This window comes from Heteronotia binoei, chromosome 5 (assembly GCF_032191835.1).
Source record: "Heteronotia binoei isolate CCM8104 ecotype False Entrance Well chromosome 5, APGP_CSIRO_Hbin_v1, whole genome shotgun sequence".
Classification (NCBI taxonomy): domain Eukaryota; kingdom Metazoa; phylum Chordata; class Lepidosauria; order Squamata; family Gekkonidae; genus Heteronotia; species Heteronotia binoei.
In genome coordinates this window covers 154,174,320-154,180,977 of record NC_083227.1, presented here as the reverse complement: position 1 = coordinate 154,180,977, position 6,658 = coordinate 154,174,320, and the positions used below count along the sequence as shown (strand labels likewise).

At 41.9% G+C, this 6,658-nt stretch overlaps 1 non-coding gene across 1 annotated transcript; it reads right to left on the bottom strand.

Moving 5' to 3' along the window:
* Window positions 1-41: 41 nt before the first annotated feature.
* On the bottom strand, window positions 42-108 carry TRNAP-AGG (transfer RNA proline (anticodon AGG)). Its single transcript has one exon. It is a non-coding gene; the product is annotated as a tRNA-Pro (tRNA).
* Window positions 109-6,658: the final 6,550 nt, after the last annotated feature.

Here is a 6,658-nt window from a genome sequence, read left to right as displayed (position 1 = left end):
CAAGCTGAGGTTTTTCACACCTATTTGCCTGGACCCTTTATTGGAGATGCCAGGGATTGAACCTGGGACCTTCTGCTTCCTAAGCAGATGCTCTACCACTGAGCCACCGTCCCTCCCCAAATGCAGCAAATAGGCAATATTTTGCATGCAGCAATTTTTTTTCTTGCAGCAAATAGGCAATACGAATTGTGATTAGTTAACTGATATACCCATGGGTTATAACCGACAAATCAGATACTCAGACCTCCTTGACTAATTGAGGGGCTGATGTGGTTTAGTTGTTAGGGTGTTGGACTAGGACTGGAGAGACCTTGATTCAAATTGATGCTCAGCCCTGACACTCGCTGGGTGATACTGGACCAGTCTCTCTCTTCCTTTCCTTGTGAAGATAAAATGGAGGGCGGGGGAAGCCTTGTAAGTTTCCTTTAGCTACTTTGAGAAAACTGTTGTTGTTGTTGTTGTTTTTTGGGGGGGGAATAAAAAAAAGTACTACCTGGATGGTTCTGGGTTGGCTGAGTGGTATGTGGTTGTGTTTTGCTCTGTGTTTCAAATGACTCTTAATTGTTTTCAACTGTTTCCTAGTTTTGTTAGATGGTTGTTTTTTGCCCTTGTTTTTAAATTTGTTATAATATACTTTATATCTGCAAAGGTAGTTAGGGCAATGTGACTTCTAAGTGCTTAGAAGCATATAGGGCAGCAACCTATATAATTACCAGCAGTTCAGGTTTATTGTTGTAGAGGGGATAAATTGTGGTTCAGCAGTAGATCATCAGCTTTGCTTATAGCAATTCCCAGGTTTATATTATCAGCATATTCAGTTAAAAGGATTGGGTAGTAAATGATACGAAAGCCCTCTACCTGAATCCTGGAGAGCCCTGCCAGTGTAGATAGTACCTTGGTCGGTCAGTGGTCTGACTCAGTATAAAACAATTTCATGCGTGTTCAGCAAGTTACACTTCTCTTTAAATATTATTTGGGGAGGGTGTGGAAACTTCAGTGTGATTATTAGCTTGGTTCGTCTTTCTGTCCTTACTCATTTTTGTATTGGATATTTATTTTTATTGGATTTCGTAATCTGTCCTATCACAAAAGTTGAACAGGGAGTACAATAAAAAAGCATTTTAAAAGTGCAACACTAATATACTACTGAAATTAATTCCCAAATTGCTAAATATCTATCTAAATAAAAAAACGGTGGAGGCTATCGTGCAGCCACTGGCAATTGCCTGACTACCACTCCCTCGGATGGAGTCACAAGGGTGAGAGAACCTATTCAGGCTCAGTGTGGGAGAGTTGACCAATCAGGAAGAGGCTGGCCAGCCAGGTTGGGCAGATACCACCATCCCTGACCATTCTGGTCCAACACAAGCTCCCCCCCGCTCTTTTGTTAAGACCACGTGGGATTAGCTAGTCACCAGTTAATGGGTCTTAGCAGGAATTTTTTGGGCCTCTCTCAAATTGGCTGTGGGGGGCCTTTTTTCACCTGCTCCACATAGTCAGAGGGGGTGAGGCCTGGTATCACTGTTTAGGCCCTAACTGGAATGGCGGGAAAAGCATAGGTTGAAGAGGTTTCAAGCTGGTGAGCACCCTGAGATATCAGCGATTGGGGGTGGGGTGGGGGTCAACAATATTTCAGCTGATCTTCTACAAGTGCAGTACATATCAGCATGCATAGATTGACAGTGCCTGGCAAAATCGTTAACAGCTGTTGCAGGCTGTTTTGTACAGTTCCTTTAAAGTTTAGCCATGAACCACACACTGACATGAACTGCATTTTTCTGGTTTGTGCCCATCCTTTTTTTTTTTTTTCTACCCAAGATTTGGAAGAGCCCTTGCTAGTCAGATTAAGGAGGACAGAGTTATAAGGGCAATGCCTGGCCTCAGTAAAAGATAGCTCCATATGTTCATAATCCCTTTTCAGTACCTCAGCCCTCTTCCAATTCATGGGAAAGGGTCTAGACATTCGAATTTGCAGAGCCTTCTTTACTTCCCTGAGAAACTACAACAACAGATGAGGTGCAGAATGCCTATGTTGTGTGACAAATCTCAACCAAAGCTCAATTCTGGACACAGAATGCTTTGTCCGCCTACCTCTCGAATGAAACACTATACAAGTTATGGGTTAAACTTGGAATTTTATTTACACATAAGCTGATCTGCACCATTACATACATCTTAAAGTACAGGTTGCACTGAGCTTCCAAAGCAAGCTTCCTAACAGGGCAAACCCACCCTGGGTCCAGAAGCTTCCGGACCCTACCCGTCACTGCTCACATGCCAGTGCATAGAGGGGATGGGAGAGCATACCCCTGGCCAGGACTGCAAAGCCTTAAGGCTGGTCATATGTTCCCCTGACCCCAAAGAGGCCTTCAACCAGGCCCCCCAGACTGCCAAGCATGTAGGTAATGGCAAACCACCCCGTAAAAAGTCTGCCGTGAAAACGTTGTGAAAGCAGCGTCACCCCAGAGTCAGAAACGACTGGTGCTTGCCCAGGGGACCTTTCCTTTCTTATTCTGCAGCAGAACTGGGAGCTTTAAACACAAGAGACTATTACTTCACTACCACAAAAAAAGATCTTTTTTGTTAAGAACAGAGCTGTTTAATTTTAGTCTGTCCCCCTCTGTCACAAATTAGGCTGTGCTCTTTGAGGGGGCAGGGGTTCTTTTATTTCTTTATTCTCTTCTGTTATGCTCTATCACAAGGTTTGGCATATTTGCTCTATTGAACTTGATAGATTTTCCCAAATCCACCTGTTATGCAAATACCTACAAACTTCACTGAAAACAAACAGGGCTGTGGATGTCAGATACGTCAAGACCATTTTGAAAAACTAGTTGTTGAAGCAAAGAATGTTAACTAAACAAAACAAGAACATCTTCTTCTACAGTATCATCTACCCGAAAGTGTCATTCATAAGGTTTTAGCATCATGAGCACTAAATCATTCAGTCCATTTGTTCCAGTTCCTCCCCCCCCCCCCCGCATAATTTGGTAATGCTTCTGTGCAATATGTTGTATATCTGTAAAGAAGAAATGGTTCAAGAAATCTGCTTCTCCCCCTCCACCCCCATAAATATACACAGCACCATTGTGGATTGCTAAAAGGAAGGGACCCATCACTTTCTGAAATAATACTTACAATCTCTGGGGAATTAGGAGGGTACTTGCTTGCAGATCATGACATAGTTTAGATTTGTGACAGTTCCCAATGAATTGAAGGCTAGCAACCAAGCAGCGAATCCACAGCTGTGCAAATATGTTACATAGAATTTACTTGCACGGGTTGTTAGAGCTGGACTTTTCAGCTTAGCTCCCATGTTATGAGATTTGTGACCATAAATGGTAAGGTATGGACGTCTGCTATTTTTTAAAAGATTAATTGCTGGAGGTGGGAATGCACAGTGTCATAAATTCAAACAAGCAAGGCATTTACTGAAGAAATACAGTGGGGCAGTAAAGATATCCACTAGGGAACCTATTTTGTATACTGGACTAATAAGAGGCAGCGTCTGCTAGTTCTCTTCCTAAAATGCAGGCTGGTTAGGTTTTCTTTTAAACAAATCAAATATAAATTTTAAGCTATACTTGTTTGTTTGCTTGCAAATATTGTGTCCTAATTTTTTTTTACATTGTTAAATTAGGGGGGGGGGCAGAACGTTGGCTCTCCAGATGTTTTTTTGCCTACAACTCCCATAAGCCCCAGCCAGCATGGCCAATGGCTGGGGCTGATGGGAGTTGTAGGCAAAAAAACATCTGAAGAGCCAACATTCCCTACCCCTGGTATAGAGCCTCATCTGTATGTCCTACGTAAATCACAAAAGATATTGTTGACAGAGAACTACATATACCGGGGACATTTGAATTAGTGCCTCATGGCATAGCTAACGTTATTAGGTCCTGTAATAATGCTGCTAGAATAGATATGATGACAGAGTTGCATCTGGCATTATTGTTGGGTTTAATCCCCGTGTAAATATCACTGATAGTACAATATTGCTATTGAGTAACTGAGAATAAAGGGTTGTTTGTAAGCAAGAGAAGTCTGTATGCATGGACAGGGCTGGGGAACCTTTTTTTCTGCCAAGGGCCATTTGGATATTTATAACACCATTCAAGGGCCGAACAAAATTATCAACCTAAAAAACAGCGCTTTGCAGAGAGAGAATGATTCAGCCTGCCAAAATTAATGCAAATAATTGTTTTTCTATTTGAAATCCTGTAGGGAGAGCCTAATTTGGTGCACACACACCCCGGCCCACCGCCCTAGCCAAAGGCCTAGGTCCAGGGATTTTTTTTTTTTGTAGATTAAGCCCAGCAGAAACTCATTAGAATATTAGACCACCTCCCATAATATGAGCACATTAGGCCACGCCATCTGGGATAACCAAGTGAATCGCTGCCCCCGCATTGGTAGAACCAACTGCCTGCGGTCAGAGCCTAGCCCAGTTCTGATATTATTTCAGCTAGGTTTTAACTGAAACCGCCAAGATATTAGATCTAAGTGGATGTCTAAGAACACTGTGTGCCATCTGTAACTAAATGGAAATTAGTACCAAATTGTTTGAATTGTGTTAACGGTTTTAATTTAATGTTTAATTTATTTCTTTTATTATGACTTTACTGTGTATTGTGAGCTGCCCCGAGCCTGCTTCTGCGGGGAGGGCAAGATAGAAATTGAATAAGCTAAACTAAACATGTTGGGAAATATCAGTGAGAGATAGGGTTGCCAATCCCCAGGTGGGGGCAGAGGATCCCCCAGTTTGGAGACCCTCCCCCCCACTTCAGGGTCATCAGAAAGCGGGGGAAGGGGAGGGGAATGTCTGCTGGGAACTCCATTATTCCCTATGGAGATTTATTCCCATCATGGAGAGTTGATCCGTGGGTATCTGGGGCTCTGGGGAGGCTGTGTTTTGAGGTAGAGGCACCAAATTTTCAGTATAGCATCTAGTGCCTCTCCCCAAAATACCCCCCAAGTTTCAAAAAGATTGGGCCAGGGGGTCCAATTCTATGAGCCCCAAGAGAAGGTGCCCCTATCCATTATTTCCTATGGAAGGAAGGAATTGAAAAGGTGTGCCTTCCCTTTCAATGTGATGGCCAGAACTCCCTTTGGAGTTCAATTATGCTTGTCACAGCCTTGATCTTGGCTCCACCCCTAATGTCTCCTGGCTCCACCCCCAAAGTCTCCTGATTCCACCCCCAAAGTCCCCAGATATTTCTTGAATTGGACTTGGCAACCCTAGTGAGAGAACAGAATGCATTTTATAGCTTCACTTATAGCTTCACTTGTTCTGCTTCTGTAGTTGATGTAAGTGCTTACCCAAATATGAATATGGCAAGGGAGCCTAGTAGAATATATATTTTTTTCTGAGGCCTGAGCTTCATTAACTGGGTTTTCTGCATGCTAATAAAATGGCCAAGGAAAGGCCTTTTATTTAAGTTTCCAACCAAAGGTAAACTTCTGAGTTTACTGGCTGATTCATAAACTGAACATTTCTTGGAGGAAAAATTGCTGGTGTATGCAAATACAAGAAAATGTGGTTTCTGGAACATGAAGTCAGTTTAATAAGTATTGTAACCTCATTTGTGGGGACTCCTCTGTTGCCTCTAAACAGCCACTGATCTGTGAAATGAAAATATTTCCAATCTTTGTAAAACCAGGCAAGCTATTAGCTTTCTTACTTCTCTAATTGAGGTATATTACTAGTAAAATAAATTGTCATTTTAAGGCAAGCAAAAGAAAATGAGTTGACCAAGTAGCCAGAATTCTATCTGCACATCATTGTGTGGTGTGTGAAAATGTCTTGGGCATAGGCCCATGTGGATCAAATGCAGGCCAAAATTTCAAAGTTTAAAAGCTTTATCTCACTACTCACTTAAGGGTGCAAGTATAAATTTATGGTGTTGAATGGTGCCGAATTTGTAATGTTGGACTGGATGGGCCAATGCCTGATCCAACATGGCTTCTCTTATATTCTTATGTTCTAATCCTTAACCTTGTTCTGCCTGAGAGGTAGTTAAATGATCCTGACTGGGTATATGTTGTTTTCGCTTATTGATGTTTCTAGATCAATTTAACATGAAGAGCAGCAAAATCAGCTTGTGAAAGTCTTTCTGAACCATTCAGAGTTATGTGCTTTTAGGTAAGTCTGCAGACTACCAGCTCCTTACCAGGCTTAGTGTTAACTAATGATGTGAGGGGCTATCTTTAAATTATAACATTTATAAATTATAATTATAAATTATAAAATTATATAACACTAACACTGGAGGGGATCATTAGGGTGGTGGGCTTCCGTTGATTAGATTAGACTCCAGAATAACTGTTTGATTTAAATTCTCCATTCTCTTGGACTATTCACTTGTTACCAAAGATCCAGAGTTAATACCATTCAGGTATGTTGCTGCTGTGCTGATGTTGCAGGTTCTGCTACTTTAGATAAAACAACTTTGCAGATTCCTGACAGTCACCCTAGCAGGTGGCAAATTCCCAGGATGCTCCTTGTTGGCTTCCTGCTGACTTCATTCTGAAACAGCTGGGTTCCTTCTTGGTATGCATCCAGTAGTCCTGAGATAAGAATAGAAATCAATTGGAAATAACTAAATAACATGCAGATACTTAGGGTGCGATCACACAAGGCGTTTGACTTGATAGCCGACCT